The following is a 12,298-nucleotide window of genomic DNA, read 5'->3' as shown; positions in this document are numbered from 1 at the left end:
GTGATTAATACCTCAGTGGAGTCTTCAAAAGGCAGAAGTTCCTGGCTGATATCTGTTTCAGTAGAAACAGAAAAATTCTGGGCATCCTCTGGTTTGAAGCAAAGTGAAGATAATAACCAAAGGAGAAGGAGGACAAGGGTAAAAACAGTGAAACTACCAGGGTGTGAGAGAGCAGTGATAAGGATATGAGGGCTCTGCAATGATGTGGCAATTCCCTTAGCCTGTGGCAGGAATATCTCTCACTGATTAGAGCTAATTAGGGAGGACGAGGGTTGAGCCTTTTCATCCTCCTCAGTAAATCTGCCTTTGATGCAGACTGGTTATAGCACAGCTCTGGTTCTAAAATGGGCTTTGAATGTCCTTTCTTCACTGGTCCACTTAAATAAACACAAGCAGCTCTCTAGGTCTGTTATGCACAATAATCTATTTTGGTTCCTGATGACTGATTTTTTTTGGCTCTGCAAACGAGGTGAGAACACCAGCTTTGTTTCTTTTTAACACTGTAAAGGAAGTCTTGTGTAATTTTGTGAGTGCTGGAAAAAGTTTAGAAAAGAGCTAAGGAGGTGATTTGGATTCCTGATTCTGCACCTTTTATTGAGGGACTACAACTGTGTATAGGTGAGAAAGCAGAAATTTTGTGACAGAAATCAGGAATGAGCAGTATTGGGAAAAGGATTCAGTTCTCTGTCCTAGAATGGATCAGTTAGCAACATCATGTCAGTTGGAAGCTGAAGCTGGAAAAATTCAGGTTGGCAATAAAGTGCATTGGCTTTTTACTAGGAGAAACAATACATTATTGAAACAATTCACTTAGGACTGTTGTGGGCTTGTCCTTAATTCAAGACTGGGTGGCTTTCTACAATTGAAATGGGAGATGTGGGTTTGGTTGCTCCAAAGCCTGGGTGAGGTTCTGCTGCCTGCATTATGCAGGTGGCCTCTGGCCTTCAAACCAACTAATCCATGTACTCAAGAGCAATGGGCAGATCTCTGAAAGTTGAAAGGTTTGAATGGCACATGCCCCAGAGACATGCAGTTTGAATACCAAATGTCCCAAATGAGCCTCCTTGGGGAATCCAAATGTTTCACCGTATTCATCAGAAAAATTAAGACCTCAAGCATATGCGAATATGCCTGTGGTGACACAAGGCTAAATCCAAGTGACACCAGCAGCACCCAAGCACAGGTATTCTGCATCAGGGAGCAGCAGATGTTTCTGCCCAGCACTGCGCAATGCAAGCAGCTGGAGAAGCCAAAACCAGGTCAACGCCAGGCTGTGCCAGGCCAGCCTTGGGCCTCCCATCTGCCTTCCTGCACTGAAGCTCACCCTCTGAACACTGCCAGGTGAGAGGAGCATGGCTAAAGTTTGACCTCTCATGCAACCCATCAGGCTTTTACTGCAGCTTCATTGCTGCACTCCTAATTGCAGTGCCCCAGAAGATGGTTTCTGGTCAGCTAAAGCCTCCCCGCAGGTTTCTGTCCTGGTGGATGTTGGCCAGTGGGGGAATGGTTTCAGGGTTCATGCTTTTGAAAGCACACGAAGCCTGAGCTGATACAGAAGAGCAAGATGATAACCACAGGCACTTAGGATTCATGAGGTAAGCCTGAGTGCTGTGCATGTGACTGAAGAAGCATTTGCTGTTTTAGTTCCTTTTATTGTGCTTAGTGAAGTGTCCTTTTTTTCTGTGGAATGCTGAGCCTTTTGGTTGGCACAGTTTGGGCTTTTGGCACATTTAGGGTTTGTGGTTTTTTGGTTTGTGGGTTTTTTTTTTTCCCCCCTCTGCAGTTAGGAAAAGCCCTTTTTTTAGCGGTGAACTTTTTTTTCCACAAAAAAAAAAAAGCCCAAATCTTAATAAAATCTGAAGGTGGCAGTAACAAAACAGTAGCAGGGCTACGGCTACAGCTTCTAGGGCAGGTTTGTGTCATACAAAGAAGCCATCCCCAACCCACTGCTAAGCTAAGTCTGTAAGGTCTCACAGCGCAGCACTGTGAGTCTAGAAGGCTTTGTGGCTTGTAAGCCCAGTGTCTCCAGCAGGATTGTCCATCCCTGCACTGGAAGAGCAGTGTTTGCCCAACAGGGCTGTATTACAGGCAGAAGCTGTCTGTGCAGAGAGCCCACAGGCATGCCCACCCCTCAGCATGTTTGAACACCTCCTGCGAACACGAAGAAGGTGCATGTACAGGGGTGAGAATGTTTGCAGGTTTTGTCTGGGGAAAGTTAACGTACAGAGAGGCTTTTAGGCACGATGGTTTTACTGTGTTCATATTTTATACCCTTTATAATATCAGCAGAATGTATCACACTGAAACCGTAAATTGATTTGCATGGGTTGGTCATCTCAGAACAATGTCCAGCCTGCAGCAAACAGATATGCTGTACTTCGGTTCAGAGATAAGGTGTCTCTTAGTTTGTCAGTGGTAAAAATATTATCACTGGTATTGCTGGCCTGTAGCTGTGGTCTGGAGCACCCCATGGCTCCTCCTGCTAGTCCCATGGCTCCTCCTTCATCTTTCCCCGCAGCCAAAGGGGAAGTTCAGCGAAGTTCACCCACCACCACCAGGAACTGTCCAAGAGGCGTGGCTGCGATAGAGAGTGATAAAGCAGCAGCCATCGCCATGGGTGACTGGCATGGGGTCAACCACAGTAAAACCCACCTGAGGAGCGTGTCTGTGAGGTTTCATCCTGAAAAAGGGTGCAGAACAGCTCAATATCCCAATATCTGCTGCTGCAGAGGACAGGGGATAGTAGGTCCAAGTGCCTCATGGAGGCTGCTTGAGATTCCCTTTCCAGATTGCCTGATAAACTGCAGGTGCGGCAGCAGCAACAGGCTTGGTGTGGGGTCTTTGCAAGGGGAGAATATCTGTCAGCTGCCTAATGCTTGTGCCCTCAACCGCAGCAAGGCCAGAAGGCACCCAAGTGTCCCTGCTGCAGTGCTAGCGCCTGACTTCCCTCAATTAGTTGCGTGATGGTCGGTGGGACAGGAGGCTGAGGGGGTGAGCAGGTCTCCCTGGACAGCACGGTGGGGATGATTAGGCAGGGACTGGCAGCGTGCTCCTGCTGCTGCTACTGCTACCGTACGGTGCTTCACGGAGGGGATGCAGAGGCGTAGCAGGCAAGCAGCAGGAGAGTAGGATGCCACATGGCGAGGAGGAGGAAAAGAAAGAGGTGGAGGAGTAGGCAGAAGGGAGATTCAGTTTAACATGGCATGCCAGGCCTCCACTGCTGCTTCCCTCCCTCAGGCCTGCTCATCATGAATTTAATTTGCGCATGGGGTGAGGGGGATTTTGTTGGCATTGTTTTATTCTTATTCGATGTGCTCCTTTGCATGGCAAAAGCTGGGAGTGTGCTCATCGCTGTGCATATAGGCAAACGTGGCCTTGGGTGTCCTTTAGTCTAAGGCCTTGATTCTGCAAACACATCTATAATATAAAAAGCAAGAGGACTTAATAATATACTTAAAGTGACACCTACTTTTGTCTTCATCTCTCTTTCCTTCCCCCTCCTGGTATACTTTTCCTTCTAAATAGCTAGTTTAAGCTCAGTATCTCAAAATCTGAATACAGAAGAGATAGCGTGGTGTTTTTGGGGTTTTTTTTAGATATCAGAGGCTGACCTCATCTACATAGATTCAGTAAAGCAAATAAAATCCACTTGTGCCCTGTTCCAGCTAAGTTTCAATATAAGACACCCTCTCTAGCAGGAAAGGCTCAGAAAGGGTCAGGCTTTGAATGGTGGTTGATACACAAGGACATTGCCATTTGGAAAGATTTGTCTTAACTTGACTCAGAAGGATTTAGGTATGTACTTCAGTAGATGATTGTTTGCTTTCCTTATAGGCATTAACTTGCTCTCTTAAAAAATTATATTTGGGAAGGCATCTATTGAATTTTTGAGCAAGTTAGTGGAAAGCGGTGCAATTACCTGTAATTCTGAAGGGGGATTAGAAAATTCATAAAAAGCAGAATAGACACACATATATATAGACACACACACACACATACATATATATATATAAGTGTGTTTAAAAAACAGATTTCCAAAAACATTCCTGTGCTTTGGTACCGAGGCTCTGAGCAGCAGCAGCCTGCTCCCTCTTCTCAGTAGCTGCAACACCATTACACAGAGACACAGGAGTCACTATTCAAATGTAGCCCCTCAACTTCACAACCACAAGTGGGTTCTATTTTGGTCCTTACTTTTGAGGCTGCTTTTGATGAAGGGATCAGAGTTTTTCAGCTCCCTGCCACTACATGTTGCTGTTGACCTCTAGCTGCTTCTAGCTTTTAGAACTTTGTTTCCATTTCTTTAGTGTGAAGGTTGGGGATGGGAATCTGTATTTTTAAAACCTTGGTGCCAGCTGCTGTGTGCTGTTGTACTGTGGCTGACTTTTACCTCCCTTACATTTCCTCTTGTGTTTCTAGATCTGAATTGTCCAAAGTATCTGCTGGAGTATGGCCTCTGGACCCACATATCCTGGTGATCTGAGACACAAACTTGTGTGGCAAATCCTGACCTGATCAAATTGGCAACAGAGCCTCAAGAATTGTTTAGGCACGTAAGGACCACTGATTTCGGTAGCTGGTAAGCCCCAAACTGAGAATCTGTGCATTTTTTTTTTTCTGTGGCTTGATGCATCCCCTTCAAAATCAGTTTTTTCTATACTGCCTTTTTCTTTCCTCCCCACTGAGCAGACAGTGGTTCTGGTTATTCCCACACTGCTGCTGTATGATCTCTGGACAATATTTCCAGTGGGCTGTCATAAATCTTCAGTCCTCTTGCATTTCATGTTGTCTTCAGGCAGCCTGGGTTACAGCTGAGGCCGTGGGGCAGCCAGCAAGGGAGTGAGACCCTGCAGATTCATGGTGTGCAGGGATAGGCACAAACCTCGAGTACCATCCACACGTGACATTGGGGGAACTTACTCAGACTGACCCTCTCCTTGTACAGCTCGGTAGCCTAATACTGAGTAATAACATGATATTTTAATATTGCTCTTGTTGAAGAAGAGAGATAGAGGTACTATTGGGAGACGGATTTTTAGCGGTTAAAGGGAACTGGCTTTTGGACTTTTTAATCTTGCACTCTTGCTTCTGTCCCACAGCTTGGCTGGGTAACCCTTCAAGGTTATAGTAACACCTTTTATGCCTTTTTTTGCTCATTACTAGAAGTATCTCAATCGTTATCCACCTTTATGAATCACCTGGAGATGCAAGTGAGACATAAATGCAAAAATAGTATTATTGGTATTGTATTATTATTTTTCCCAAGGAAATCGCTGTTTTCCACAAAGCAGGGCACATGATTTCTTGTTTATTGTGTAGTAATAGCCTTGTGTTGTGATGGTAAGTAGGACACAGATACAGCTTTTCAGTGATGTACAGTACTCTTTCTTATCTTTAATTAAATGCTATTCCCTTGTATTGGAACATATTCTGTGATTACACATGTTTACAGTCTCTAAGTAACTTACCACCAAATACACTAATGAAAATCGGTGCCCCAAAGCGACTTGTGCCTTTTGTCCTGTACTGTCCCACACCTCTCTCATTTATAATTTTTTTATTATTACTTCCAGTCTCCATTTTAAAAATTAAAGGGTTGAATTAAACACTTTCTTATGAATTTACTCCAGCCATCTCTGCTTTTGATCTGGGGACATGTACCTATCTAGCTCTCTCTGCCCTTCCCCAGAACAGTAACCCCTGGGGATACCATAGAGCATAGAGATGATACAATTTAATAAAGTCACAATAAAACATCCAAGGCCTCTCATACTTTTTCACTTTCTTTAACTCAATTTATTTTTCATTTCATGGACAGAGATTTAGTCCTGGTATTAGTTTATGATTTTGCTGAAAGAATTACCGAACACATACAAAAAGGAAATATTATTTTTATTATTTATTTTGTGCCATGTATACCATAGGAAAAAAAAAAGAGTTGAAATCACTTCAGTACTGCTGTGTTTTTCATTACAAAGTTATTACATATAGAAATTACTCCAAATTATCTGAAATGAATGGAAATTATGAGGTTTAAATTCCCCAGGTTACTGCAAGCACAGCACTGGAAATTTATTTTGTCATCTTGCTGAACATAATTGCTACAACAAAATTTCTTCCATTTTACAACCGCAGCATAACTTATTTATACCAGTGTTGTTGTAATTTTACATCAATAAGTTGCATGGGAAGGAGTATACAGGTGGTAATTGAAAACAATAATTTGTTGTGGGGTCCAGGTGGAACAGTTGGCTCAGAAAAGACTTGTTCGCTGCTCTGTAGATGCTTAGCATCTCTGTGGCCTTTGACTAGGGTGCTATCAAATCTCTGGTCCACCCAGCACTGAAGTGGCCTGATCATCCTAAATTACATTTCAAAGGGAGGCGAGAGCTACAACAGATCTATCATCGTGGCACCGACCTGCAGCTCACATGGGGAAGCAGAAGCAGAAGTGTGGTGCCTGAGAAGGCAAAATCAAAACTGGGCATGTGAACAAGTGGTGTGTGCGATCCTGGAGTCAGGAGCAGCATCCTTGAAGGAACCGAGCTGGAAGGAAACACAATCCAGGTCTGGGGCGTGCATGTAACGGCCAATACCAGCTGTTGCCCCTGGCTTTTCAGCTCAACCATCTTCAATGAGTGTGGCAATACAATGTCGTTTGTTTGTTGAAGGGAATGCTGTTATTTGATCATTTTCAATTAAGATGTGAGTAGTTGCCTGAGACACAAGCAATGACGTTCACACTCATACTTTGCTCCACTCTTTATGAACAGGAATGTGTAATTTGGGTGCAATACACAAGCACTCCCCGGCCAGGCATCTGCACTTCTGCGATCCGTAATTGTCAACAGGAATAATGAAACTGCAGAGGCTGGTACTGAACCTAGAAACTGATGAATTTCCCTGTTTGAGTTCCATTGGCCAAGTTAAAATAATAAAAATAATAATAATTACAATGCTAATACGTTACTATGGATATACCTTATTTAGATAAAATAAAATAGGAAGAACACAGAGGGATAAAGAACAAGAATGAGTGAGGTGACATTCTCTTCTGCTGTTCAGACTCAGATTTTCATGATTCACAAGAGACAGGCTGGAACGTTTCTGTCACGAGTTCAAGCTGAAGATTTCATTGCCACATTCAGAGCTTAGAGGCCTTTGTTATTTAAACAATCCAAAGATTTCAAATCCTCTTAAAATCATCTGAGAAGGGAAAGAGAAGAAATTGGTTGAAACTTGCACTTGAAAGCAGAGGAGAGCTGTATGGATCCCAAATTTCAGGTTAAGTTCTGAGGAGCATCTGTGGAGAGAGGAGGGGTTCTTTGTTCCCTCCACATGCAAACCAAGTTGCACATGAATCTCTCTCTCTTTCTTTTGACAAAGTTATGCATTTCCATAATGGAGCAAGCTTTATAAGTACCTCTTCAGACAAAAATATCCCTCAAATTCTAGGAGTTTTTCAGGGATTTTTTTTTAACAGCAAAACTAGTGCTGGTTCACAAAACTCAGTTTATTGCACCAAGCAATGATGGCATTTGTTTTCCAAAGACACAAACAATCCTTGGATTGAAGTTGTTGGGGAAGATGTGCCAGCTTTTTTAAAAAAAGCCTCCCCAGCAACAGTGGATTTTTTCCATCTTTTTTTCTCTTTTTCTTTTTCTTTTTTCCCTCCAAATAACAGTCCTAACCTGGGTGTAACATGGATGTCCAAATGACATTCATAGTGGGACAGAACATATATAGCAGATGGGATGCTTGACTCTTACTTACTTTGGATGCTTGGAAAGTGTGTTCCCCTCTGCTTTTGCCTGCATGTGCACGCAGATGCAGGCAGACCTTTGCAGGATAAGAGAAGGTGCTGGAGAGAATGATCTGGCTTTTAGAAAGACCCTCAAGTTACAAATGTAGGGGCAGGTCTTGCTCTCACTGCAGTCCCTGAGGGTCCTGAAAATGATTTCAGTGGGGACACAACTGAATCTCTACTGTTGGAAAGTCTGAAGCTTAAACAGACCAAATTCTGCCTTTAGGAATGCACCCTTTAAACTGAAGAAGGAAAATACAGGGCCAAATACTGCATTTTATTTGATTAAGAAAAAAAAATAGTTTTTCTTCTGCTCTGGCTTACTGGTCCCATTATTTTATTTTTTTGGGTGGGGGCAGAGGTATTGTTTTGATTTTGTTTTAATTGAAAAAGGTGTGGGAGAAAACTGGGCCCCATCATTTGTACTGTTACCTAGCACGTTTAACACTTGGAAAGAGTTGGGAAAACGAGAGGCGCTGCAGGGAAAAAAAAAAAACAGAAAAAAAAAAAAAAAAAGCTCAAAGAACCCCACAGACCATAGACTGAGCAGGGGACTCCAGGGAAGGTTTAGGATGTAAATGTTGAGAAAATCTCATTTTCTAAATTCACTCCTGGAAACAACTGCAAGAGACAGATGCCAAAAATAAGGGGACACCAAACGTCTTGAAAACACAGCAAAATCTGCATTGCTTTTGCTCTCTCCAAGAAGTCTTGGGAATGGGACAGGGGATAACACATTATCCTCTTAAGCCTTCATTTCACTGAACCCTCAAATAGGCTAGTGTCATGGAAAAGAAAATCAAGTGGATGAACGTTGCAATTTATATATATTTGAATAGATAACAAGAACAATTTTACTGTTTGCCATAAATGAAAAACCCCACCAAATCATTCCTCTGATTGAGGTTCTGAAGCTCTGTTTATGGCTGCAAAGTGATTTGATACAAAAAAATCACACATTTTGAGTTATTATATCACCCAGAAATTTGATGCCACTTAACTATGTAATTTTCAGAAATGATATAAAACCGCTGCAGAAAAATATTCAGGGAAGCCCAAAAGACCTCTTTTTATCTTTTTTTATGGGTCTAAAATGAGAACTCGCAGAGATCCTTGCACTGTATGTGAAGGCTGAACTGCCACCTCGGGAGCTTTATTAATATGTATGTAAATATGATCTGGTTAGATCCTGTGTTTCTGTGTCTTTTCACAAGGTGGAGCGGCTAAGCTGATCAGATCAACGCCCTGTGTTTATTTTTTTTTTCTGCCCAAGCAGCAACATTTAAAGATTCAAAGAGAATGAGGACAGCAGCCTCATTTATGTCAAGATTGTCTCAAACGTCGTTCCTTCCTCCCTTCCTTCCTCCCTTCCTTCCTTCCTTCCTCCCTTCCTTCCTCCCTCCCTTCCTTCCTTCCTCCTCTCTTCCTTCCCTCCCTTCCTTCCTTCTCTTCCCCCCACCCCCCCCAACTCCCAGATCTGTATCAAAACCAATTTACTTCTAACTTAGCATGAGCTTTCTCAGTAAAGACTGGGAAAAAACTAAAATCACATCACACAGAATTTGCAGCTCCAATTTTTCTTGCACTGAAAAGTTATTTGAGCAAATGGGGAGAAAGTGGAAATTCATTCGAAATGTGTCCAAGTGACACATCAGGCTTATCCTCTGTGAGGATATTGGGACTCCCTCTTTACACTGAAGCCACTGTTATTTATGTATCTATATCCATGCCAAATTTTAGCTAAAGACTTTGCACGATTGAAAAAAAATGATAAAAAAGAAACCCAGAAGCTGAACATGTGTGTGCGGAGAGTTCTTGACTCATCATGCCTTGTTGTATGTAGGATAAAACTGAATACTTAACATTATATTAGCTTGTTTTCCCCTGTGGTAAGGACAGTGTTTCTAGATGAGAACTCCTCAAATCCCTGGATATTATGAAGACAGGAAAGATTATTACCTTGATACAAGTTATTTTGTGCAAGACTCTCCCCCCTAATTTAAACCAGGGGATTATAGCGTCTTCACAGCTAGCAAAAAACGCTTGTGCTCTTGTTGCAGGTTATGCTCCCGTTTCGCCTGTTTTTTCCTTTCTTTCGGGGGATATTTTTTGCGTGGTTGGTCGCGGTTTTTGCTGCGGTTGTTACGCGGCCCCAGGTTTGCAGGCGGCGGGGCCGGCGCTGGGCCGGGGGGGCGCTCGGCGGCAGCCCGGGACAAAGCGGGGCGATGTCGGGGGCCGCCGCTGCCGCCCGGGCAGCCCCCGGGGACCCCGGCCCCTCTTGCGGGGCTGCTACCACCGGCTGCGCCGGGGGCGGGGGGGCGGGGAGAGGAGAGACAAGCGCGGGGCCAGCTGCAGATGGAGGCGGGTCGAGGGATAGGTCAAGGTTAGAAGGAGCTTGCTATTGATCTGGCTTTGAACGCGAGACAGGGAGAGCAGAGAGACTAAAGGGGGAGCTGTGAGACAAGACATTAACAGCTTTCAGTGCTAATGATCACAAGTGCCAGACAAGGGAGGAAAGAGGAGACTGAGAAATCACTTTGGAATTTCTCCCCCCCCTCCCCACTGGGATGTATTTTCGGAGGGGGGGAGGCAGGCTGGGGGCTCAGCCCCCGCAGCCCTGCCCGCAGCCGGCCAGGCGGTGAGGGCGGCCGTGGGGCTCCGGCGGCCCTGCCGCCCCAGGCCGGCGGGGCGGCCGCCTGGTCAATCATTGCCGGCCCTTATCTGCCGCGCTCAGTGCCCACTGGAAGACACTGGTTAATCAACAGATGATGCCCAGTAACTTCCCGATAAGCTGCGCTCCGAAGGGGTGCAGCTTCCTGCAGCTCGCCGAGAAAGGGCCGCAGCCGCTGCGAGCCGGACTTTGCACCCCCGAGGGTGGAAAGTGACCCCCCCACATTCCCCGCCACCAGGGCCGCAGCCCCGCGGAGCGGCCCCGGGGTCGGGCCGCGCTTCGCCCGGCGGGCACGGCCACTTTGTGTGGCCTCGCCAGCCGGGAGTGGAGGAGGGATCAAAGCGGGCAGGGGGGCAAGGGCAGCCCCGTCCCCGCCGGCCTGCCCGGACCCCCTTCCCCGCGGGTGCGGGGGCCAGCGAAGGGGAGCCCCTTCCCTCCGCCCCCCCGAGGGTGCCTCATGCCGACCCGCGGCGCCTGCCCTTCGCCTGCCCGGCGGCGCGGAGCCCCTGCCATCGCCGCGCTCATTTTCCTTTGCAGGACCCGGCTAAACAAACCAGAACACGCACGGCAAAGAATCTAAACGGCTTAAGCGCCGTTAAATGTCTTTTGCGTATTTGCCGTGCGTTAACAGAGGCGGAGGAAGGCAGAGCCGGGGCAGAGGAGGGCACTGCCAGGCTGGCCCGGCGCCCACCGCCCGGCCGCGGACCAGGGGGGGCCGCTGCCCTGGGCGCGCCGTCGGGCCGGGCTGCGGGGGGCCGGGGTCTGGCAGCGCCGAAACGCGAGCTGGGAGCGGTCGGGCGGGTGTAGGGAGGGAAAGGCAGTTTTAGTGGAGGAGGCGAGAGCGATGCTGTTTAGCCAAATTTCTCACAAAGCTGATTAAGGGCACCGAGATGAATTCTGGTCCCCCTCAAAGCTTTCAGGCGATTTAATACAAAAAATATTCATTTAACGTGGAAAGTGAATGACACGACTGCAGAGCAGCTCTCCTAGCGTACTCCGAATGGAGGCTGGGTTTCTTGGGTTTCTGCTCCATCTGCCTCCGAGCCCCCAGCCCTCCCCCTCCTCTCCATTCCCCTCGCCCTGTCCACACCTGGTGCTGAAAAGCTGTTTGCACCGAGCAGCTTCCTTGTCTGGGGGGAGAGACGGAGAGAGGAAAAAATAATCGCAGGAGATGAGCTGGGAGAGCGGAGGCAGAGGGGAAAAGTTGGTTTCCAAGAATCTCCTAAGTTAGAAGCGCACGCAGTTGTGAGCATTTACCTGCGTGTGAAATAGGAGGACAAGTGCACCGAGCTGCAGTCCCTGGGAGCCCGGCGTCTCTCGATTCGTGGCTGAGACTTAATTCCTCCAAGGAAAAATCTTCTCTGCCAGGATTTTAAGGGAAGGGGGGTAGGGGGGTGGGAGAAGAAGGTCGGAGCGTGTGTGCGTGTGCGGATCGGGTGTGCGCGCGTGTCCCGCTACCATCACACTTCGGGTAGGGAGAGAGGAGGGAGAAAAAAAAAAACCTCTCCCCAGCCCACACAGATATTTGTGTTGTTGTAAAACTGTTTGAAAGAAATGCAGGGGGGACGTGCTCGCCGCCGAGGAGCTGCTGCGGCGGCGCCTGGAGGGAAGAGCAGCCCGAGACCCCTCGGGAGCCGCCGCCGCCGGGCGCGGACGGCGGGGAGCACGACCCAGCGCCGAGCCTGGCCGGCGGAGCCGCGATGAGTAACGGCGAGGCGGCGGCACCGGCGGGCAGCGCGCCGCAGCCTCCCGCCCGCGCCGCCTTCGGCCGCGGAGCCCGGCGCGGCGCAGCGCGGGCCCCGGCAGCCGCTCCGGCCCCGAGC

The sequence above is a fragment of the Falco peregrinus genome, chromosome 1 (genome assembly GCF_023634155.1).
Source record: "Falco peregrinus isolate bFalPer1 chromosome 1, bFalPer1.pri, whole genome shotgun sequence".
NCBI lineage: Eukaryota > Metazoa > Chordata > Aves > Falconiformes > Falconidae > Falco > Falco peregrinus.
The sequence above is the reverse complement of the archived record's forward strand: the minus strand, read 5'-3'. Positions refer to the sequence as shown.